At 35.8% G+C, this 27,322-nt stretch overlaps 1 long non-coding RNA gene across 1 annotated transcript; it reads left to right on the top strand.

Moving 5' to 3' along the window:
- The first annotated feature begins 873 nt into the window (after positions 1–873).
- Positions 874–27,322, top strand: LOC118765199. Its single transcript, XR_005001064.1, has 3 exons — positions 874–1,006; positions 9,721–9,725; positions 27,312–27,322. It is a non-coding gene; the product is annotated as an uncharacterized LOC118765199 (long non-coding RNA).

Here is a 27,322-nt window from a genome sequence, read left to right as displayed (position 1 = left end):
ATACACTTTTGCCATTTCAGCGGTAGCTTGTCCAGACCAGAACTGTAAAAGCCTGGCAATCTAGAGTCAATAAAATCTTGGAAAGCCTGTTTTACAGCATCATCAGAATTAAATTTTTTTCCTATTAAAAGATTATCCAAATTCTGAAAGAAGTGGTTGTCATTGGGGGCAAGATCAGGTGAGTATGGCGGATGATGGAGAACTTCCAACTACTGTAGTTTCACCGATGTCATTTTTGCGATGTGTGATCTGGCATTGTCTTGTAATAAAATAGGAATGGATCTGCTGACCTACCTAGGCGGGTTTTTTTATGTAAGTTTCTGCGTCATTTGGTTCATTTGGCATCAGTATATCTCAGTCTTGATTGATGAGCCAGGTTTAATGAAATAATAGTGGGTCACACCTGTGCTAGACCACCACCCACCATTAGTTTCTTTTGATGAATTTTGCTTTTTGGACTGTGTTTTGGTGGCTCGTCTTTGTGCAACTATTGTACAGATGTTACATTGGATCACTTTCTCATCACGTTAAAATTCAATTCAAAAACGACTCATTTTTTTGACGAGAAAGTAGCATAATGCAGGCTTCCAAATGTTGCTGTTTCTGATTTTCATTGAACCCACTTATCCAACTTTTTCACTTTACCGATTTGAACTAGGTGAGTCAATATTGATTATTTGCTAACACCAAACAACAACGATAATTCAAGGGCACTTTGAGATGGATCTGACTTGACAGTAGCTTTCAGTTCATCATTATCAACCTTTGTTTCTGGTCAACCACGTTGCTCATTTGTGAGGTCAAAGTTACCAGAACGAAATTTTGCAAACCAATTTGATACTGTCTGCTGTATTATAGCATTACAATGAAAAGCTCCGTTAATATTCCGAGCTGTCTGCGATGTTCTATTTCCAAGAAAGAACTCATATTTCAAACCTGTACGAATTTCCAACTTGTCTATCTCTAAACAAAAATAGCAAAAGATGATTTATAAACTCTTTATAAAGTGCAAAATGAGTTAGAATAAAGAAATAGATGTGTCAGCTTTCTAACAAGAAATAAAGATTGTCAAAATATAATAATGGCACAAAATGAGCAGCTGTCAACGCTTACAATATACCTTACTACAAATTTCATACTTGACGACCTAATATATGTAAAAGTATATACTGGTTATGCATGAAAAGTCCTCTACATAATCCTACAAAAGGCATCTAACAAATTTAGCTTCCTTCTTTCATTCTATTCTTAAAATACTAATCTCCAAAATTCTGTCGGCAAAAGTAGAATATTGATCATGCCTTATAAATTATATAGGCTCTTAGGGTACCACTGAACCATTTGTCTTCATGTATGGTATCACAAAACAGCCTGACATAGTCCATTCATCTCCTGAGACTCTTGTCATTAACACACTGTGCAAAATGCTTGGCATCATTTCTTCCAGTTTTATGTCCCATGAAGGCCAACCTTACCTTTCAGCCTTTCTGCATCGATAAAATATGAAAAATACGAGCAGTGGGATCAATGTTATTAGCTAGCCTCCTCCCTCAAAATTTAGGCCTTGCGCCTATAGTGGAAAAGATTATTATAATTGAAGGTAGGTAGCAGATTTTGTCCACCAGACCATTTATTTCTTTACTGCCCACAAGGGGCCACACACAGGGGGGACAAACAAGAACAGACAAACGGATTAAGTTGATTATATTGACCTCAGTGTGTAACTGGTACTTATTTAATCGACCCTGAAAGGATGAAAGGCAAAGTCGACCTCGACGGAATTTGAACTCAGAATGTAGCGGCTGATGAAATACCGCTAAGCATTTCGCCTGGTGTGCTAACGTTTCTGCCAGCTTGTCATTAGCACCAGACCATTTCTACCAACCTCCAACACCCATCCTGTTGACATGATAAATCCTGGCGAAACATTGAAGGGAATTTAGATCTGGAATAAAAACGAAAACTAAAGAGACTCAGAAATCTATCTCACTAAACTATACTAGTATTGCACCGTCTTCACTGACAGATTATAAAAGATGAACAACACCAAGACCAGAGAAAACAGTTTTGTAGTTATGCTAAAACTGAGTTATTTCATTCTATGAGCAAACACTTCATTTCACCTTGCTCTGTGGCCACTTTGACTTTTGACACTCAGCTCACTGCGCACCTGTACAGGCAATGTCGATTTGATAGAGAGTCTAAGCTCATGTACAATACAAACATTTGATCGTTATATGCAAATATCTGTGCAGGTTGTTCAATAAAAAATTGCACAATCGTTTTAGTCAGACTTGAAAGACTGTTAGCAATTGTTCCTAAGTATTGTAGTAAGAATATTTGACAAAGAAAACATTGTTGAAGGTAGAGATAAGACAAAATCAACAACATTATCACCAACATTTGAAATAAATCGTTTTTTGTAAAAATGCATAGTAGAGATATATAAGAAGACTGTTTGTGGACAAAAGTATTGGTAAGTACATTGGTGAGTTGTGGGATAAGAATAATTCAAATTATAATGAAGCACGTAGGTAAGTTGTAGGATGATACCAGTTAAGACAAAGTACGTTGGGGTACACCAGAAAGTTGTGAGATGAAAGGAGTTTAGACAAGATATACTAGAGTAAATTGGTGAGTGGTGGGATGAGAGAAAATACGGTAGAATACATTGAGGTTCTGAGCAATAAGAGTAGTTTAGACAAGGTAGGTGGAGTAGATTGAGGAGTTTTGACTTAATTGGGAGAAAATATTTGAAACTTGATTCTTCAGCATGAATAGAAAAGACGTTTGATACGTTGAACAATTCATAAATATTCCATCTAAGGAAATAAAGCTATCATATGATTTGTAGGAGTAAGGGTTTCCTACAAGCAAAGGTAAACATTAAAAAGAACCAAAGTAACCATGGTAACATATTTATTTAATGCAGTAGTGTTTTGCATATGTCATACAGTAAGTCGGAAAATTTCATTTAACTGAAATTATTCTTGCTATCTGTTGATGGAATTCGATCTATGGGTACTTAAAATCTAAAAACGTCAAGAGTATCAGTGAACCCAGAGTTTTGGAAGAGAAAAATAATGCAGTTAGGAATGGATATTGGTTTTTAAAGTCAACTGGTGAAAGGGATAGACAGGTTCCAGTCTTGTTGAATCTCTACAGCAAAGCATATTCACCTCAGCTGGCATGATTTAGAATATATGGCTGTGCGGTTAAGAAGTTTACTTCCCAATCACAAAGCTTTGGGTTCAGTCTCATTGTATGCAGATGTTTTCCACATTGTGGGTGGATTTGGTTGATGGAAACTGAAACAAGTCCATCGTGTGTGTGTGTGTCCTGGTCTTGACATCACATTGTAGTTATAAATGAATGTCACAGACATAAAAGCTGTTTTTCTCAGTTCCAGTCTTTCAGGAAAACATGTCTGGCCAGGGAGAACTATTACTTTTCAGAGCCAGGATTAACAATGTGAAGGCAAACTGCCATAGAAAAACTGTTTCAACGAATTCCATCTAACCCGTGCAAGCATGAAACAAGGAATGTTACCTCATCTCTCAGACACAACTGCTACCTTTACCCACCTCTTTTTCTCCTGTACCTACTCACTTTTACTGACCTTGTATTTTGAGGGTCCACTCTGATAGACCATCACTACTATTTTGTCCCTCTCCAGCTCGACACCATTTACTCCCACCCATTTTTCTACAATGTGAGTAAATATGTAGCTTCTCTACAGCAAAAAACCTGTTCACTTCTGTTCACTCACACTATAACCTCTCATCTCCAAGCATAAATCAGCCTCCCTCTCTCTGTATTATAGCTCCTCTCATTTGAAGTGGGTCTTAGCCTTGCAAGCTAATATGGTGACCTCACTAATGCTGGCGTCATAAAAAGACCCCCAACACATTCTAAAGTGGTTGGTGTTAGGAAAGGCATGCTGTCACAGAAACCATGATGAAATGGACATAGGAGCATAATGCAGTTTTCAGACCATCGAATCCATACCAACATAGAACGTGAACATTAAAGGATGATGATTGTGTGTGTGTGTGTGTGTGTATACATATATGAGAGAGTTGGTGATTGTAGTGTTGATGATTATAAATATAAACAATAAAGCTATGTAAAAAATACCCCAAGGGTGTGTTCTGTATGCTAAGCACCCAATCAATGTTGAATATCATGTATTTAATATAGGGAATTAAAAGTTTCTGATACGCAAAGATTATCCTTCTAATTTGAAAACAGACATTAGAGTTATCTTACTTTGTTGTTTTAAGATTTTGAACTCTAAAATGAGTTTTTAACTTTTAACTGAAGGCATAATCTCAGTTAATGGAAGATTTTCAAATCATTATATTCCATATGTGATCCCCCCCCCCATTAAGCTAGCAAATTTAGACAAGAGTACCTTCTGGATACACGGTATCTTCAGCAGGGGTATTAAAAAAACAAAAAAAAAATCGAGTAGGGGAATCCTAGTACATGTGCTACTTTATATAGGGTGGTAGTGGTGATGGAGGAAGTCTTGGAGAAGTGAGTGGTAATTGAAAGAGAGAGAGTAGTGTTTTGCAATGTAATACAGTAAGAAGGAAATTTTCATTTAACTGAAATTATTCTTGCTATCTGTTGATGGAATTCAATCTATGGGTACTTAAAATCTAAAAACGTCAAGAGTATCAGTGAACCCAGGGTTTTGGAAGAGAAAAATAATGCAGTTAGGAATGGATATTGGTTTTAAAGTCAACTGGTGAAAGGGATAGACAGGTTCCAGTCTTGTTGAATCTCTACAGCAAAGCATATTCACCTCAGCTGGCAAGATTTAGAATATATGGCTGAGTGGTAAAGAAGTTTACTTCCCAATCACAAAGCTTTGGGTTCAGTCCCACTGCATGGCAGCTTGGGCAAAGATATATATTTATATGTTTGTGCTTGGTATTTATCATCCAACTACTTGACAACAGGTGTTGGTAGTCAGGAAAAAAGAAAGACTTAAGATGATGTAAAAGATGATGATTGATAATGACTGAAGAGAGAGTGGTAAGTTTGGCAGTTAGCACAGACTGCCTGTGGTAGGCATAGGTACCAGTGGTGGGGGAAATATTGTAAGGTTTTTAAAGTTAATTTTACTACATATTTAAAGGGGAAAACACGCATTACCTTACTGGGTTGAAGTTTTCATATTCTGATACTTTATAACTGTGTATATAGGACTGAAAAGGATTCAGAGGGTAGTTTTCTTGGCAATATTCAAAGTCAATTTAGAAGTTAAAGTGGTTAACAAATTTAATGAGTTTATGTGCAGGGATGTTACTTACAGAGACATTTCAGTGGAAAAATTATGAATAGGAGGATTGTGTAAATCAGAGAACTAAGCTACAGTTTGGGAGGTGAGAGAACTTGCTGACTGGACATTGAACAAGAAAATGTTGTTCTTTACCCATCACTGAAATATTTTGATGGATGCCAAGAAAATAAAGTTTTCTCAATTGGTAAAGATGAGTAACTTCTTCAAGAACTACTTTAGACAGTATCATAGCTATTTTCAAGTACAACTAAATAATATTAGTAATAATTTGTAGGAGCGGTAATAGTAGCAACAGTAGTAATTCTACGATCAGCCTGGTGGCATTCATAATGTTAGTGGTTGATTCTGACATGATGGTATTGGAAGTGAGAATTAGAGAATTAGATTTTTCAAAATACTAAAATACCAATTACGCAGACCGAGAAATATGAAAGTTTGTTTGATATTACAAAGTGGATATTTAACCAGTAGCTGTCACAATACTTTATCACATTACATAGATAATAGACCATATCACAAGAAGCAAAAGTAAAATGTCATCTAATTCTCTCATCTTGAAAGATTTTCTTTAAAATTTAAAGTCATGTGTTTGCAAGATGTTTTGATGTGAAATAGAGTTAAAACAGATTTTGTTATTTCTTGAGAGAGTCATTGTACCCAATAATAAACACACACTCGTTACCACCCTGTCTCTCTTTCTCACACACACATTCTCACTCACATCCCAGGTTAATGGTAAAAGAAAGAGTATGAGGAATGCTGAAAAATTCCTGGCTTTGGGCAAAAGAAAATACAAGAAGATCAGTTAATTATGATTTTATTCAATATATTTCTCTCTCAGAGTCACACACTTATTGCAGCTGTCCTTCAGTTTTTCTAAGCCCTGTAAAAGGACTGGGAAGGTTGGGTCTCCAACTAAGCATTTCCCAATACCCTTAAAGCCAGGAACTTTTCAATACCCCCTCATATATACTGGGACTATATAGTGTACATGGCTTGGTATTCCATAAACACCAAGCACTATTAACTCTTTTGTTATCGTAATTCTGTTGAAATACGCCACCTTTCTTTTAATTAAATTTGAAAATAATGAATTTAGTATCATAGAACCAGGAACAAGTTCAGCTAACAGAATTGCACATAGTTTCCAACCACTCAGTTTCCCTTACAAAACATGGGTTCACTCATTACTCTGGTGAAAGGCACTTGCCAAAGATACTACACAGTGGTATTGAACCCTAACACACTCAATTACAAAATAAAATTCTTACCCAGGACAGCAAGTGTCTCTCTCTCTCTCTCTCTCTCTCAGTTACAAATCATATTTATACATGTGTGTGTTTGTCAGTTTCTGTCTACACATATAGAGACAAACAAATAGCTAGATAGATAAGCTAGAGATAAATAGACTGACACACACACATATATACAATTTCTTTCATTGAAGGAATTAAAAACAAAAATCTAACAAAAAAAAACAATAAAAACAAAAAAAAAAGATAAATTCATTAGCTTCTTAAAGAAAACAATAAAACCCCCAAAAATCCTAACAGAATCAAAAGCCAACAATAAAAGATTTGTTTAAAGAATTCACCAGTTAGAAATAAAGCTTCCTTACTTTTCTGTTTCAGTTCCACAGTTTTGTATTGTCTCCCCACCTCCATCTCTTTTTTTTTTTAATTTTTTATTTTTCATTTTGTCTCTTCTAAGAAAAGTATCTTTTCTGAAATCAAGACTCATACAAAAAGAAAAAAAAAAGAAAAAAGAAAAGAAAATGAAAAATAAAACAAGCAAGCACACAAGAAGCTGTTTATTGTCTAACATTTAATTAGATTCTTCTTTTCAGATTACTTTCTGACGGAAAACAAAAAGGTGCTACAGATAAAAAGTCTAAAGTATTTAACCATCATTTCTCAAGGATTAGGTCTGATTTCTACCAAATTCTTGATGTAGATTTGTAATATAGGTACAAGGCTACAAATTTTGGAAGATTGAACAGACCTCATTTGATATGGCCTGGTCACAAAAGTGTACATTGCATTGAGCAATAAAAACAAAAATGACTAGAATCTTTGGTCTGAGTATTCGCACCAAGCAATCTGTTTAAAAGCCTTTCTTAGTTTTGGTTTCTGTCCCCATATAGGCACAGGAGTGGCTGTGTGGTAAGTAGCTTGCTTATGAACCACATGGTTCCGGGATCAGTCCCACTGCTTGGCACCTTGGGCAAGTGTCTTCAACTATAGCTTTGGGCTCACCAAAGCCTTGTGAGTGGATTTGGTAGACGGAAACTGAAAGAAGCCTGTTGTATATATATATATATATATATATATATGCATGTGAGTGTATATGTTGTGCATCTGTGTTTGTCCCCCCCCCCAACATCACTTGACAACCGATGCTGGTGTGTTTAGGTCTCCATAACTTAGTGAGTCGGCAAAAGAGACTGATAGAATAAGTACTAGGCTTACAAAGAATAAGTTCTGGGGTCGATTTGATTCGACTAAAAGGCGGTGCTCCAGCATGGCTGCAGTCAAATGACAAACAAGTAAAAGAGAGAGTATAGGGAAGAATGCTCTCTACACATGCCTTGAAAAATGCCAGCCTTGCTGATTTTAAAATATTTGATTTCCATATCGCAATTTGGAGACTTCTACAGCCTAATTAAAATACAAAGATCACCCAACTGTATATTATTATGGGCAGAGATACACAACATGAAATTAAAAATTCAGTGAAACTTATGAAGTACAAAGATTCCTGGTATGCTGTGATGAAATGCATTTTTTGTTGTGACAGCTTAAAAAAGAAAGAAGAAGAAATTGCCTCAGTAAATAAATGATTTGTTATTAAAGTGCAGCTAATTTGATTTCAGTGGGATTGTGTTGTCGTGGCACTCTATCAGTTATGACGACGAGGGTTCCAGTTGATAAAATCAATGGAAAAACCTGCTCATGAAATTAACGTGTAAGAAACTGAGCACTCCACAGACACATCTAACTTAATGTAGTTCTCGGGGAGATTTAGTGTGACACAACGTGTGACAAGGCTGGCCCTTTGAAATACAGGTACAACAGAAGCAGGAAGAAAGAGAGAAAGTTGTGGTGAAAGAGTACAGCAGGGTTTTTCACCACCCCCTGCCAGATCCTCTTCGAGCCTTAGGTGTTTTCGCTCAATAAACACTGACAACACCCGGTCTGGAGATTGAAACTGCAATCCCAAGACCGCGAGTCTGCTGCCCTAACCACTGAACCATTGCACCTCCTGGATTATGTAGCGAACTTTTTATATAATGGTGTCAATAGCAGACTGTTAATGCAAGGGAGATAACCATTTCTTCATAATATTTGATGGGAGAAGAAGCTTGAATTTGAAATTAAGGAATAAGGAAAAAGATTCTTAGAATATATGCGTTTATTTATTATCATGTCTACTTATTACAAAGTTCTTAAAATTTCTAGCCAAGGGTAATCTTGCATAAAACAGTTTCATTCATCAGAATGGCATAAACTGAGGTATGGAAAATAATGACAGTATGGGAGAAATTCAGGAAATTTATGTCTTTATGATTTTCTCTTTAGACAGATCGACTATTAATAGTTTTTACATATATCTGGCTAAATACTGATGAAAAAAACAATAGAGAAGAAGTTTATGTACATTTTTGTCTAATATAGGTAAAAATAAATGAGCTAATAGAACCTCTTTACAGTAAGAGATAGCAGCAACTCTGCCTTAGTCATACTTTACAATCTTAAAATGAAAAGCCATTGAATAAGGTAGGCACTGATATACATATCAAAAAATTGGTTGGTCATGTATGGAATGGCATTGAGCATAGATCTTCTTGAACAAGCTTGACAATGGACATAAAGAACACCACCATAGAGGGGTATAATTCAAATAAAGTCTTCATTTACTGAACACAAAAAGGTAAGATTAATCGCCATTCTGTTTTTGCAAACCCCCCAAAGTTTGATACAAGAAACTCTTGTACTGTACGTATTTCTACAAGCTATTAGCTTAATTTTGAAACATAAGATATCTTCATAAATCTTTGATCAATGTTTGCATTCTGTTTAAAAATAATACACACACACACTCTCAAATATATATATACATACATACATGATGGCCATCCACTCGTGACCAAGGAAGACCATTGCTGACCTTCAGGAACATTGTGCGCTCAAGGACTAACTTATATTTTGCATTTGCAGCTCTGTTGGTGGCTAATGATCCCTGCTCTTGACAAGCATACACAACTGCAAACATTGCAAACCAAGCTTTCACCATTCTCTACACCAGTGTACTTTTGAGCAGCATGCTTAAGTTCTTCATGCAGAATACGTGCTCTCTCAAAGGTGTTGACCCCCTCCTTAACCTGCTTCCTCCATCTGTGATGATGACAGGCATTGTTCTCCCAGTCAGTCTCCTGCATATCACAGGCCTTTAAAGAGGACTTGACACAATCCTTAAATCACAGCCTTTGTTTCTGCCAGGGTCTCTTTCCACTAAAATGTTCCCCATATAGGATCTGTTTAGGGATCCTGCTATCCTTCATTCTAATAAGGTGTCCATAACTGGTGCCTGTGCACTATCACCTCAATACCCAAGATATCAGCTTTTCTCAGGACCTGTGCATCTGGAGTTTTTAAAGTCCAGCCAACATTAAGAATTTGTCTCAAACATCTCTGATGAAGGCGTTCAAGGACCCTTAAATGATGTTTGTAAAGGGTTCATGTTTCACATGAATAAAGGAGTGATGCCAGTACACATGCACAGTACACAGCAACTTTTGCTTGCCTTGTGATGCCATGCTGGGACTAGACACGAGACTCAAGAGACTGGAAGGAATCAGTTGCTTTCTGCAGCCTGAAAGATATTTCATCATCCAGGGAGCAAGAATGGCTGAGTGTGCTGCCCAGAATTGTTCCTTCAACCAAGATAGCTGATCCCACATATGGATTTCCTGGTGCAGGCTGAAATATTACAACAGTCTTGTCCAGGTTGATGCTGAGTGTTGATGCCTTGCAAGAAGCAGAAATACGATTCTTAAATATTTGCATGTCATCCACTGTATTAGTGACTAAGTCACAGTCATCTGCATAAATGAGATCATGAATAAAAGACTGGACAACTTTTGAATTGGCAGCAAATCAGCAGAGGTTAAAGGGGTGGCCAGAAGATCAATACTTGACATATATTCCCAGAGAGCTAACCTTAGCAAAAACATGAGTAAAAGCAGCAGCAAAGTACAAAGAAAAGAGAGTTGGGGCAAGGATGTAACCCTGCTTGACACCAGTCTTTACAGGAATGGATCCCTCCATATCACCACCAACATTGACCCAAGCCTCCATCCTATCATGAAATGATTTAATTATAGATACAGAGTGATCTGGACATCCAAGTTTGCAAAGTATTTTCCATAGCAAGGCTGTATTCACAGCATCAAAGGCCTACATTAGATCAATGAATACCTGAACAAGATCCATATTCTGCTCATAGCACTTCTGCATCTGTCTTACTCTGAAAATCATATCCATTGTCCCTCTACCACATTGGTAGCCACATTGAGATTCAGATAGGACATCATTTTGAGACACCCATTCAGGTGGGTAAGAAGAATATTTGCCAGTGCCTTGCCAGCAGGTGATAGACGAGCAATATCTCTGTAGTTAGCACACATTGTTCTGGCTCCTTTTCCTTTATAGAGAGGAAGAATAATTGCATCCTTCCAGTCTTTAGGCATTGCACCATCCCTCCAGACTACTTTTATAGTTAATGAAGGGACTGTATGATGTCATCACCACCAAATTGCAAGACCTCAACACAAATTCCGTCCCTTCCAGGTGCCCTACCAAGATTCAGTTTACTCATTGCTCTCATTACCTCATCTATTGAGTGCATGGAATTTAAGGAGCCAATGATAGGTCTTTGTTGCATAGTATCAATCACTGTTTCCTCCACAACTGACTCATGGTTTAGGAGTTCAGAGAAGTGTTTGATCCAGTAACCTGTGATTTCTGTTGATTTAGTAAATAGAGTAGAAAGACTCCTTGGAAAGCAAAGGAAATGATGTGGAGCTCTTCGGCCCATAAACTTGCTTCATAAGATGGTAAAGCTTCTTGCTGTCATTTGATCCTCCTACCAAGTGTTCTGCATCTTCCTGAGAGATCGCTGCTGTAGGGATTTTGCACTGCTATAGTGGGCAAGTGCTAGATTTCACTGCACAGCTGAAAGTTTTCTGTGCAGCAATACATTGTGGGCATGACTCATTTAACATCCATTGTCCATCCTGGCATGGGTATTGTTGCTAAGTAGGACTAAGGATACCAAAGTGCCTACATTGCTAGAAATAAGAGTTAAAATGCTCTTAATGGTGTAGTATAAGCACAAAATGTATATACACATGATGACAGGGGAGGCAACTGCCCCATGACCATGCCTCCCATCAGCATTAAGAGTGTTTTAACTCTTATTTCTGGCGATGTAGATGCTTCAGCATCCTTAGTCACACTTAGTGATGATTAAATTTTTTCTTTATGGTATCACATTGCAATGGCTCTTTTACTCTTTTACTCTTTTATTTGTTTCAGTCATTTGACTACAGCCATGCTGGAGCACCACCTTTAGTCGGCAAATCGACCCCAGGACTTATTCTTTGTAAGCCTAGTTTACCATCTTATCGGTCTCTTTTGCCAAACCGCTAAGTGACGGGGACATAAACACACCAGCATCGGTTGTCAGGTGATGTTGGGGGACACACAGACACAAATATATATACACATATACATATATACGACGGGCTTCTTTCAGTTTCCGTCTACCAAATCCACTCACAAGGCTTTGGTCGGCCTGAAGCTATAGTAGAAGACACTTGCCCAAGGTGCCACGCAGTGGGACTTGAACCCGGAACCATGTGGTTGGTAAGCAAGCTACTTACCACACAGCCACTCCGGCTGTTTATATTTATGAAATACATCAAGTTCAGGACATCACCAACGAGTGAAAATTATGTAGACACATGAGCAATAAGTACAGGACAAATTACCGTAATTTGGTAATTTACAGAGATTTTGTGCTCTGTAATGAAGATAAACTTACAATATATAAGCAAAAAACGCATATACATACTGATAAATTTTGCGTACAGATACCAATACATACATGCACTTCCTGCATATATATTACATCTAATTACCTATGTAACGTGTGCCCGGGAAATGCATGTATATATTGGTATCTGTATGCAAAAATTTATCAGTATGTATATGTATTTTTTGCTTATATATTGTTGGTTTAGCACTACAGAGGAATACAAAGAAATCTTCATTACAGAGCGCTAAAAATTTAAAGATACAGGATTATCCAAAATTTGTAAATCTTCTTGCTCATTTCATAGCATTTGGCCTTGGGTTATAAACAGAAAACAAATTTAGAGTGGATTGTAGGTATTTGACATTTACTTCTAGCATATAGTAGCTGACATTCTAGTGCCACTAATTATAATTATATTTTTATAATTATATACTTAAAAATTAATTTTACTGATATGGTCAATTTTTTATACGCTAGCCACTGATGTAATCCTGTTAATGATTATATCCTCAATTTATAAGTATAAATAATTTTGAGTTTTCTAATCATTATATCATGCTGCTAAATGATTTCTGACATTAACAGCATGGCCAAGATGGGTGATTAGATGTAATGTATACGCGGAAAATGCATGTATATAGGCGCAGGAGTGGCTGTGTGGCAAGTGTCTTCTACTATGGCCTCGAGCCGACCAAAGCCTTGTGAGTGGATTTGGTAGACGGAAACTGAAAGAAGCTCGTCGTATATATGTATATATATGTATATATGTGTGTGTGTGAGTTTGTATATCTGTGTTTGTCCCTCCAACATCGCATGACAACGATGCTGGTGTGTTTATGTCCCCGTCACTTAGCAGTTCGGCAAAGAGACCGATAGAATAAGTACTGAACTTACAAAGAATAAGTCCCAGGGCCGAGTTGCTCGATTAAAGGCCGTGCTCCAGCATGGCCGCCGTCAAATGACTAAAACAAGTAGAAGAGTAAGAGTAAAAGAGTATGTATTGGTACCTGTATGCAAAAATTTATTGGTATGTATATGTATTTTTTGCTTATATATAATTTGTTTATCTCTAACATTAAGAAGCATTAAAGAACATTAAGAAGCATTAAAGAGATGAAGATGAAATTGTGTTTGTCAATGACCAATCATATTTTCATTAACTGGCAAAGCAAGAGAGTGAAAGCTGTTTTCACTTTATTCTGACCTCTTCAACAAAATATTGCCTTCACTATACTGTACAGCTATATAATAATGAAAGATTTGTTAAGTGAATATCTATTTATTCTGCATGAAAACACAATAGTCAAGTTACTGATCACATCTAAAATGCATTTCCCCATACAGTAATCTCTGTTTCCCATTAGCTTTGATGATGTTCATTCTCACATTGTGTTTCTGCCAATAGTATCAATAGAATTGGAAGGTGTTTGTCATTTATAAAGAAGTAGAAATCTTCAAAGTATAACTAGGAAAACAAAATAAACTGGGCATCCCTTGGCAGAAACAATGCCGTTAACCAGTGCTAGAGGGAACAATGCATTCAGAAAGCACTGAAACTATTGTGATCTCCAAATGGTGAATGGAACATCCTGCAGTGTCTATTGAGAGCTGTATGTTTCTATATTAGTCGCAGACAAAAATAAGTACATGACAGATGATGTATGAATTTGTGAAAATTTAAATTTCAGTGATAATGTTAGCAACAATCACGTCGACTATGCCTTCTGTAGAAAGGCAGCACCACACACAACCATCCTTTCATCCCTGAACATGACTATGAAGATCTAGATGGATAAAGGAACTTCAATTTTTTTACACAAAAGCTAGAAATTTCATATTGGATAAAAATCACAACAGTAACAATAAAACTAGAATACAGTTATGTTTTTGATAAGAAAGAAAATTACAAGGTTGGAAGGACAGACAGATTGATGAATGGGTAGATTGACAGACAGATGAGTAAGTTAATTGGCATATAAATAACTAGAGAGATAATCGACAAATATCTGGAGTGAGAGAGACAGATAGCCGGATGGAGAGATGGAGAGATTGATAGGACAGACAGAGAGATAGACAGGCAGGTAGGTAGACAGATGGACAGACAGATGGACGGATGGATGGACAAATGGACAGACAGATGGATGGATGTATAGATAGATGGATGTATAGATAGATGGGTAGATATACTAAAACAAATCACATGTACACTCTTCATTCATCACAAATGGTAACTTTTACACAAATGTGAATACTCATAAATTTATTCACACATTGCTAAGTAATGTAAAAGTATGAAGAAGTGGGAACATATTGAGAATGAAACAATTCCCAGCTCCTACTAAACAGCACTTCTGACCAGTTTCCAAAACACGAACCAAACTATGGAGCCGCAAAACTGATATAAGTGATAACACCATCCCCAAACAGAATTGCACCATAAATACAAATCGTCTATAATTTATAAAATGGCATGGCAGTAATGAAGGCAGCTGTGATGGTGGTGCTGGAGATTTTGGTAATAGTGTAGGTGGTACTGAATATAATAGAAACAGTTGTGGTAACACAATAGCATTTATTCCACACTCTAATACTCCAGTAAAAACTCTCCCGACTCATCCTACCAAACCTAATTTTTTTTAAACTTTTTTTTTTTAGTAGTAGTGTTGTTGTAGCTTTTTGACATGAAATTGCCATGAAATATTTATTTATTCTGAGGATGATAGCTGAAAAATCTATACCACACCAATACCATTACCAAAGCCAAAACAACAAAAAAAAACTTACAAAACTAAAACCATCATCACTATTATCATTATTAAGATCATTATTATTGATCACATTATTGGCAGTGGTGGTGGTGGTGGTGGTGGCGGTAGTGGTATTAATATAATAATTTGTGTTTGGTAGTGGGGAGAAAAATAATTTTGATTACCAAATTATTCTATAATGTTTATGAATATCATGCCATTTTTTATTTCAATTTCATGTATATATTAATATATACACACACATAAACACTCACAAATCACCATTTTACGCACTGAAGATAATGGGATATATATGTATGCACATACATACATACATACACACACACGCACAATTTTTTTTCATGCAATTAAATAGAAAGACAGATAGATTGGTAAGACAAACAAGAGAAAACAGAACTTGACAGACTCAAGAGCTAATCTCACCCTTCAAGTCACATTCTGGAAATTTTCTGCTGATGGAAAAGTAAAAATAAAAATCGTGTGCGTGTATATATATATATATATAGATAGATAGATAGATAGATAGATAGATAGATAGATAGATAGATAGATAGATAGACAGATAGATAGATAGATAGATAGATAGATAGATAGATAGATAGATAGATAGATAGATAGACAGACAGATGGAAAGATAGACAGATAGATAGAAGATAGATAGATAAATACACAATACATACATACATATATACATACATATGTACATACATACATACATAAATAAACACATACATATTATATACTGTGAATCAGAATAGAATCAACATCTACTTTTCCACACTTACATGAGTCTGATAAGACATTGTTAAGTTAGAATTTCTATGAATTTCTACTATTCCTGGCACCAACACTCACCAGTTTTCAAGGGGACATGCTTTTGCAAAATATCGTAACATGCACACACACATTGTATCATCATTATATTCGCTGTTTAGTGTCCATGGTTGTGCGAGTCAAATGGAATTTGTCAAAGGGTTTTTAAAGCTGGATACCTTTTCTGCTGTGAACCCTTTTTGCAAGTTACATATCTCTCTTTGGCCAAAGATATTCTCATTAGATAAGTGGAAATGAACAACATTGCTCTATGCTGATGACTGACATGCTCATTTACAGTCATGTTGAAACAAAGGGAGAGTGTATATATATGTGTGTGTGTGTATATATATTTAGATAGATAGATAATAGACAGACATACTAAAAGAAACCCATTATATATATATTTATGTATGTATGTATGTATGTATGTATGTGTGTATGTATGTGTGTATGTATGTATGTGTGTATGTATGTGTGTTTGTATGTGTGTATGTGTTTGTGTGTCTGTGTTTGTCACCCCAACATCGCTCTTGACAACCAATGCTAGTGTGTTTACATCCCTATAATTTAGCAGTTCGGCAAAAGAGACTGATAGAATAAGTACTAGGCATAGAAAGAATGAGTCCTGGGGTCAATTTGTTTGACCACAGTCAAATGGCCACAGTCAAATGACTGAAACAAGTAAAAAAGTAAAAGAACAAAAGAATATATATATATATATATATATATATATATGCCATGATAGATCATTAGCCACCACACACATTTTTTTCTTTCCTTGTTTCTTTCAGTGTTCCTTTCTGTCGAAGAGCGTAGGCTCGAAATGTAAAAGACTTTTTCTATTTCTATTCCTGAGCGCTAAACTAATACATTTGTTTGTTTGTACTCCACCTGCCTTCGTCTTTTGTTTATTTTCATAAACTTTCCCGTTATATATATATATATAATATATATATATATATATATATATATATATATATATATATATATATATATATATATATATATATATAGGTATGACAGTATAATTAGAGTATAATTATAATTAGAGTTCAAATACAAATGCAACTAAGTGTTAACATGTTTAATACAGAGAACATTAAGAAGCATTAAAGAGATGAAGATGAAATTGTGTATAAGTAGGAAAAATTGAACTCAAAACATGAAAATATTTTTTATTTAGCAGAAGTAACAGAGTGACTCAGGGTGAAAGCGTTTGGTGTCCATCAGGGGGCACCACATCGAAAAAATTTTACTCAAATGTATTGACCCCAAGTGAATATTTTTTTAAAGCCTAGTATTTATTCTATCAGCCTCTTTTACAAAACTACTAAGTTACAGGAAAGTAAACACACCTATACCAGATGTCAAGAAGTGGTGGGAGGCACAAATACAGACACACACACACATACACATGCACGCACACACACATATATAATAATATAAATAACATAAATATATGCATATATACATACATATATGTACATACCTACATATATATGTATATATTATATACATACATGGGTACAGGACATAAAAAAAAACGTAGGCAAAATGAGAAACAAGAACATAAAAAATAAAAACATAGAAGATGAACATTTTTCAAACAATGAAAAATAAACAGAGAAACGAGACATGCAACATAAAGAACATTCCCTTCATGAGTTGTCCCCTATTTTATCTACTCTGTGTTTCGAAGGTAAGGACAAGACGCAACATCATTAAAACAGTCCTTCCTGCAAAGCAAATTAAATAAAATTCGGGATTTTTTGTGGAGGGTGAAAGTGGTAACAAAAATACAACATTGAGAACAAAACAGTAAAAACAAACGGTGAAGGCTGTTAAGCCAAGACGATGTGAAGTGGTGAACACTGGAAAAATGAGCCTTGAGAAGAGACAGATAAAAGCACATCTTGTTTTAAGGAAGGAAGTGGAAGAAAGAAAGATTCATGGTTGTTGGTCACGTGTGATCAACGAGAGAGTCAAGAAGGAAGACAGAGAGAGAGGAAACGGTGAAGGGGAGAGGAGAAGAATAGGGAAAGGGTGGGGGAGAAAAACAGAAAGGAAGAAGAACAAGAGAGGGAGATAGATAGAAAAGAGACAGAATAAGAGTACGCATAGTAATTATTAGGATAAAACTTACTTGGAAAAAGGATGCATGGCACTCGATCCTAAAATAATATAAATAATTTATAAATATATGCATATATACGTTTTTATATGTACATACCTACATATATATGTATGTATACATGTATATATTGTTACAGGACATGAAAAAAAACGTATACAAAATGAGAAACGAGAACATAAAATACAAAAACATAGAAAACGAACTTTTTACAAACAAAGGAAAAACAGAGAAACAAGATGTGTAACATAAAGAACATTCATATACAGATATTTTGCCCGATGTGCTAACGTTTCTGCCAGCTCGCCACCTTCAAATTACTAATACCTTTAAAAGCATCCCAGACTGGAACCTAGTGCAACTCTCATACTTGCCAGCTCTGGTTAAACCATTCAGCCCATGCCAGCATGCAAGAGGGATGTGAAAGGATGATGATGAAAATTTCTAATTTTTTGCTGTCTTTTTTAGTATAAAACATTTCTTTTAATTTTTCTATGTCAAGAATTCATTTTGTCGTTGTTGCAGAGTTCATCAGTTTCTTCAAAGTTTCCTAGTGCAGTGCCACATGTAAAGTTAGATATTATGCTACAAAATTTATAACATGTTTAAAACTGTAGAAAGCAATGATCCAATATTCCTAAAAGTGAGACACTTTACTGTCCTGTTATCTTGTTTGTTTGCATTAGATGTAACTGAGTAGTTGTCCACACCATGTCATATTAACAGTTATTTTGCTCCTTTGATGATAAATAATGAGTTATTCTGATCTGTTTTTAATATTCCACCTGCTGAAGGCAGTGAGCTGGCAGAATCATTAGCCAAGCAAATTTCTTAGAGGCACTCCATCTGTCTTTACTTTCTTAGTTCAAATTCTGCCAAAGCTGACCTTGCTTCTCATCCTGTCAGGGTCAATAAAATAAGCACCAATTGAGCACTGGGATTGATGTAATCGACTCACTACCTAACCTAAAATTGCTGGCCTTGTGCCAAAATTTGAGAGCAATTCCAAAAATTCAGTGTTTTCAAATTGAGTGCCATATTCACTATAAACAAAGCCTGGGACACTGATGAGGGGAATAATGAGGATAAACATCAAATGAAAGCTTAAAAAGTTGCTAGAGTTATGGCAATTATGAAAGGGTAATTTGGGTGCTGTTAACGCATTACCTATTTTAGTAATTATTTTTCATGCTACAATATCAAGTGACAGCCACTGTTGATAGAATAATTTGGTCAGTTATAAATATGAGGTTTTTATATACATCACACTGTCCAGTTTTCTCTGTGTTGTGTTTTCTTAATGTTGTTGATATTCAAAATTTTTCACTCCAAACCAAAGTTCCATATCTTTGAGAAGTCTTGTCATGTGTGTGTGTGTGTGTGGTGTGTGTGTGTGTACATGTGAGTGCTCATTATTTGATATCATTTGATTATCTCCAGCAACTTCAGAAATTCTGCTTAAAGCAGCTGTAGTCAAATTCTTTCTTTCCTGTGAGTATTGTATTTCATACATGGGTTTAAGATGTAGTTTCTAACAACACAGTTTAGCACTTTTAATGGTCAAAAATAACAAAAAGTAGGTAAGGTTGTCATTCCAGTAAGTGATGGCTATTCTTATGTATCAGTAAAAAGTTAGAATTTTTGCAGTAACAGGTAATGTCACTTTTTAATTGATTTGTCTCGGACATCTGACTGAACAGCCAGACATTTCTTTCCAATATCATTCAATTGATGTGAATAGAAGCAAATTGGTTACCTATTTTGCATTAGAACAAAACCTATTGATGTTGTTACAGATGCAACCATTTCAACAGGTGGTATGGACCAGGTGTTGACACTGATAATGAAGCCATTACAACACTCCTTTCAATTTCTTAATTGCATAAAGACATTTGGTCAATAATGAAAGGCATTGATATCTTTTAGCTGCAAATTTCAGTAAAACTTGTCATCCATTTTGAATACTATACAATTAACCAAACAAAACATTCAAATTCTTTGGAGACTCCAAGCGGCAGAAGATGAAATAGTGACCACAGTCTGTTGAAATCTGACAGTAACTGGATTTCTAAAAAAAATGAAGGTACAGTGTAACTGATTCATTGTTCCTTGTTGACATTTTTAGAGAACTGTAAGAGTTCTTACTACTTTGGCACTTTTGAGAAAAACTTGCAAATTTTCATAATGGATCCTATTATTTTTTCCACATAGGCACAGGTATGGTCGTATTGTAAGAAATTTGCTTCCCAACCACATGGTTCAGGGTTCAGTCCCACTGTGTAGCACCTTGGGCAAAAATTTAGATTCAGATGAATATGGTACTTAAGTTAAAGGCACCAGAATTTGGTATGGCATTATCCATATAAATAAAATGGGGTGATTATAATCAAAATAAGCAACAAGGATATCCAAAGGTAGTGTAGTACAATAGTTTCATGCTACTTCATTTAATTAAACAATGTAAGTATTACGTCAGTTTTAAAATGTAGAGCAATCTTCAGCCACATGTGGAATTTTTTAATTAAATTGACAATGTTCATTTTTATACTTATTCCATTTGCCAACATTGCAAAGGGGGTAGGTGTATAGACAGAGAGGTGAATTTTATCAGTAAAAACATGGTAGTAGATCTTTACTCATGGGCAGATTTTTTATCACTGATAAAAAATCTGCCCATATATGTGTGTATATATATATATATATGTATATATATATGTATATATATATATGTATGTATATGTATGTATGTGTATATATATATATATATATATATATATATATATATATATATATATATATATATATATTATATATATATATATGTATGTATATATATATGTGTATATATATATATGTATGTATATATATATGTATGTATATATATATGTATATATATATGTATGTATGTATATATATATATATGTGTGTGTGTATATATATACGTATGTGTGAATGTATGTATGTATGTATGTATGTATGTATCTATGTGTGTGTGCATGTGTACTAAGCTTAAAAAAAGATAAGTCCTTGGGTTGATTTGTTGATTTGTTTGACTAAGAAAACCCTTCAAGGTGGTGCTCCAACATGGCCACAGTCAAATTACTGGTGCAAGTAAAAGAATAAAAGCAAAGAATATCACTGCATCAAAGTAATTTCTCTCATTACATTGCTAAAATAAAGTACTCCATTTTCTCACTCCAAAAGAGTTAATGACATCAACATTTTAACATTCATCTTTCCTTGCTTGAATAGACCAGATTGGATTCACAGATGCAGATTTACTATAGCCAAATGCCTTTCCTGCTCCCAGTCCTCACTTGTTTTTTTAGCAAGATAATATTTCCTTATGGCCAGATGTTTACATGGAAGATTGGAATCCAATGATGCCACTTGTATAACATGACTCTCATTTACATTATTTACACTATTTACATTTGGTGGCTATTTGTCGTCATCTTGATTGTTATTAACACAACGTTTTGGCTGATATACCCTCCAGCCTTTATGAGATGTCTTGGGGAAATTTTGAACCTGGGTTCTCATTCCTAAGGTGTTTTTCGATATTATTATTATTATTATTATTGTTATTATTATTCAGGTCACTGTTTGGAATCAAACTCGGAATCTTGGGGTTAGTCACATACACTCTTAACCACTATGCCATATGCCCATGGGCATATAGCGTTGTGGTTAAGTGCATGGGCTACTAACCCTAAGATTCCGAGTTCGATTCCAAGCAGTGACCTGAATAATAATAATAACAATAATAATAATAAACAACCCTAATAATAATAAACAACAATAATAATAATAAACAACCCAAGGGTTTGGACCGTTTGAGCGGGATGGGCTACTCAACCTGAAGAAAATTCTAACTGGGCCCCACCTGCAAGGTCATGTGCAGTTTATCTTGATATGAGGTCACCATGTCGCGCACATATGGTTGTGATGCATGTGCCTGGTGTGCCCTTATCAGACGGGTAGTCATGATGGGTATATTGGGCTTCGTATATTTTACCCCAGTGTCACTTTGATGGCATGCACTGCTCTCTCATTCAATAATAATAATAATAATAATAATAATAATAATAATAATAACATCGAAAAATACCTTAGGAATGAGAACCCAGGTTCGAAAATTCTGCAAGACACCTGATGAAGGCTGGAGGGTATATCAGCCAAAACGTTGTGTTAACAACAAACAAGATGAGGTCAAATATCCATCAAATATAAATAATGTAAATAATGTACATAATTCCTCATCGCTTAAATATAAAACTGTATGACTCTCATTTACAGCTATTACATGTGTCAAGAGTAGACACGCCCATGCACTAACACACACAATGGACTCCTTTTAGTGTCCATCTACAAAATCCTCTCACAAGACTTTAGTTAAGCAAGGATTATAGTAGAATACACTTGCACAAGCTGCCACTGTGAAGTTGAACCCCAGACCACATGGTTAGAAAACAAACATTTTACACACACAATCATGCCTCTACCTTTATATGTATAACTACTTATTTGCTTCATAGACTGTAAAATGTTGCTCCTGGATAGGTATAGTCATTTGATAACATACTGAACAATTGTCCTACGGTATTGAAATAATGATATCCATGAACTGGCTTAAAACATAATGTCACTAATGAGTGGAATGAGAAATGCATTTAGCACTTTTTATCCACTAATAGTAAATGCATAATCACTAGATGCCTTTTGCCACCTCATTTGATGACTACAACTTGAGAAAACGTTGATGATTTTGAAAATATAATTTCTTTCTCAGTCAAAAGTTTATTATTTAGCTCTAGCAAATTTGCTGCCTTCAATACAGTGATTTTAAGTGGGGCAGAGTATGGCCATTGTTTCTGTAGAAATTGATTAGCTTGAATCAGTAAATATTTGAAATTTTGAAGGTTTATCAGTTACGCTATTAAATTTCTGATCAAGAAAAATAGCAGACACAGTTAAGGGTGATAGTTTAGCTTCAAATTCAGTCTCAAGCGACTAATATCATGACAATGCAGAGATAAGCAGAATCAGAAATTCCAGACAGCAAGATCTTCAACTACTAAGCAGTAAGTGTTTATTTCAATGTTTAGAATCCAATTATATTAAACTCGTTTCCATCAACAGGTTGCATGTTAAGAGGATTTACAGTAAATTTCATATCAAGCTTTTTTCACAATGTCTTTGTGAACCAAAGACAATTCTCCATGAACAAGTTGTGTGCATTTATTGTGCCAGAAAGAACTTTTTGTTTTGGCTTTTGGTGCATTGATATGGTTAATACTATTGGTTCTCAGCAAATCTTTGCAGAGTATCCTATCATTTCATAATTAAGACATTGTCAATAGTGGGACATATTATTTATGTCAATATAAAGGTTTTACTAGCTTACTCATCCTTTTCATTACTTAGTAACTGTTACCCATGCTAGCATGGGTAAGATGGTTTGGAGCTCATAAACCAGAGAGCTACACCAGGCTCCAGTCTGTTTTGGTTTGGTTTATATGGCCAGATGCCCCTCCTAATACCAACCACTTTATAGAGTGCACTGAGTGTCTTTTACAAGGCACAGGTGCCTTTTACATGTCACTGACACAGGTGCCTATCACATGACACTGGCATGGGCACCTCTCATGTGTCATCAGCACTGTCCACAACTACAACTTCACTTAGCTTGATGTATCTTATTGAGCACAACAAATTGCGAGAAGTCTCAGGCGCTTGTAATTGCTTCCATGAGGAAATAGCAAGTGATTGAAGATCTTATTTCACCACCTCACCCATGCCTTCCTGGGTTTACCTCTTCCATAAGTTCCCTTCAGTTAGAGATCAGCTCTTCTTTTTACAGTTATCCTCATCCATATGCATCACATGACCATACCAAGCACTACCATCTCTCATGCATGCTACATCTGATTCCTCTTATACCCAATTTTTGTCTTAAGACACTTACACTCTGTTGCATGTACACACTAACATTACACAGCTAGCAGAGCATACTAGCTTAATTTCTTTCAAACTTTTGCATGTCCTCTGCAGTCACAGCCTATGTTTCACTGGCATGTAACATGGCAGTTTGCACAAAGGCATCATACAATCTGCCTTCCACTCTGAGGAAAAGGCCCTTTGTTACCACAAATGTAATAGCTCTCTGAATTTTTCCCAGCCCATTTTTATTCTAGCAGCTATGCTCTCAGAGCATCTTCCTCCATTGCTAACTTGGTCACCTAAGTAATAGGAGATATCTGCTACTTCAAAGTATCCCCTAGGGCATTTGACAAAGTTTATTTTCTGTACATTCTTTGTGTTTATTGTATCTACACTTTTGCTATACACAAAGACTACTTTCTCTGTTAACCTTTTTCTGATACTGCTTCACCTTTTATGTGTCTGTAGCTTGCACCTAACTGAATTTCTGCCGACACCTTTTCTACATTTCGAGTAGAGCCATCTCTCTGAAGAGATTTGTGATTTATCGGTTTTCCTACTAACTAAAGACCTTGGCCTTTGCTGAATTAACTCTAAGGCCTTTTGATTCCAAACCTTGCTTCCACACTTGAAATTTCTTCTTTAGATTCAGTGATAAGATCAAGGTCATCAGTATAGAGAAGCTCCTAGAAGCAGCTCATCTTAGATTCCTCTGTTATTGTTTGGAGAACTATAATGAACAAGAGGGAGCTGAGAACCAATCTTTAGTGAACTCCTACCTGTACATCTGAATTCATTGCTCTACTTGTTGCCAATTTTCATCTTACATACAGCACCCCTGTACATGGCTTATACAGCTTTCACTAATCACTCATCTATCCCTAGCTTCAGCATTGACCACCAAATAAGGGAGCAGGGGATCCTGTCAAAGGCTTTCTCTATGTCAACAAAAGCCAAGTATAGAGGTGACAGGGTTCACTATCCCTTATTTGGTATAGCAATGAATTCAGTGTACAAGTAGGAATTCACCAAGGATTGGTTCTCAGCTCCATCTTGTTCATCATAGTCCTCCAGGCCATAACAGAGGAATTTAAGATGGGCTGCCCTTGGGAGCTCCTCTTTGCTGATGGTTCTCATTAATTAATTGACCAAGCAGTTGTTTCAACAAACATAGCCTTATTCATTCACTGAGTATATCCCCTACTAGTAATTTTGAAACATCGAAATTTGTTCCACTTGTACAGTAAACGTTGCCATCTTCTGCCTCCTCTTTTGTAATTTCAGGCCACTCTGTTTCATCATAGTAACTAGTTGCTGAATCTCCAAAACTTAATATATATAAGTCCAATTTATTGCTCCCATTTGGTTCAAAGTTTAAGATATCTTTCAACCCAGATAATGAATTTATCAAAGACCTGAGCAGATTTATCCTTTAACTTAGGTGGACTGATTCTTATTAATGACATGGTTGATTAAAGTAATTTCTGAAGTGTGAAAATTCTTGTAATCCATAATTTTAACTAGTCAATATCTAACCAGAGATTTATTTCACACTTCAAAAGTTGTCAACTAATGAAGTAGTATTATTCAACTTATATAATAAACAGCAAGCTGCTATTCTACTACAGACTACTACATAAGAGCATGGAGCCTTAATGATCTCATATCATTTCTACTGTTGGTAATTAACAGAATAAAATAAGACAATTATAGAATATCCAACACTACACGTTCTTTGAACTGGTTGCATGATATGTAATGAACTTTCCTTATTCTGATAACAACTCTTATTTACCATTTGAGGGGTCAGTATAATTAAGAGAAACTTGGTTGGAGAATTAGCAAATGTAATTAACAAGAATGCACAACAATGAAATCAAAAGACACAGGTTCCAGTGCTTTGGTACTGACAATAAAAACAATCTCCTTTGAACAGTCCAATTCCACAGAAACTTAATAGCCATAAACATCAGTTTCCCTCAATTTCGTTATTGTTTGTTTTTGTTTTGTTTATTTGTAATGGCTTAGTGAGAGATATAAGAGTAATACTCATACTAAGGTTTCCATGATGGGTGAGAGGAAGACTGAGGAAGTTATCTACAGATATAGGCCTGGTTAAAATACTTCCAACAGAGTCAACTCTACCAAGGCATCCAAAGGAGCCAGATGACTGTTAAATCAGGCAATGGGTTAAGTCTACTATCAAGTTGCAATAATAATCCCTCCCTCCCTACAATAAACCCCCACAGTTTCCATAAAACTCACAAGGTTTTGACCAACCCAAGGATATGCTAGAAAGCAATTCATTAATGTGTTACTCAGCAGGTTTGAACCTGAAACCAATGAGATTCTTAGTCACAGTCATGTTTCATTGATGAAACTGGAAATTGGGTTCCCCCAACCATAAAGCCAATTTATTCTTTTGTTTATTTACTTAAATAATTTGAGTTGAAGAAGTAGCCTCTGCACAGAACTTGACCTACTACAAACAAAAGTCAAATCTCATAAGTCTGTTTGATATAACGTAGTTAATATTACACTTTGTCGTGGAGTTGGAAGAGGGTGTTAGTGGCACATAGTCCATGAAGCATACAAAGCATGAGGATGGTTTCATCTTCATTTTAAGGACGTCTGCAAGGGAGACGGTCTGTACATTCTGAGATGGGAAGAGGTCGCAAATGATTACCTATGCTGAAAACAAATACTACACAAGGAGATGGAGTGAGGGAAAGAGAAACTGGAACTTGTCACGCAAGAAAAGTGTGCTCAAAGAAAAGGAAAGTGAGTAGCACCAGTGGAGAGCTTCTTCAAATGCAGTCACTGCATGCAAGACTGCCATTCCTGTGTGGGCCTGTAGAACCACAGCAGATGCTGCATGGCTATCAGCAGTCTGGCACAAAATTTTCCAGGCACAGATCGAGACCAACAAATGTCTATATCTATCTATATCATGGAGTTGGATAGATGTGACATAGTGAGTGAGGAGGGGATAGGAGTTCTATTGTGTGGGGATTAGTAGGTGTACCAATATGTGTGATGGAGTTTGGATAGGTGTGTCATGCATGGGGAGATTGGATAAGTGTTCCATTAGGTGAAGAGGGAAATTGGAGAGATGTACCTATTTCTTTACTACCCACAAGGGGCTAAACACAGAGAGGACAAACAAGGACAAACGGATTAAGTCGATTATATAGACCCCAGTGCATAACTGGTACTTATTTAATCAACCCCGAAAGGATAAAAGGCAAAGTCGAC

Source organism: Octopus sinensis, linkage group LG10 (genome assembly GCF_006345805.1).
Source record: "Octopus sinensis linkage group LG10, ASM634580v1, whole genome shotgun sequence".
Lineage (NCBI taxonomy): Eukaryota > Metazoa > Mollusca > Cephalopoda > Octopoda > Octopodidae > Octopus > Octopus sinensis.
This window is presented reverse-complemented; position numbering and strand designations above follow the sequence as displayed.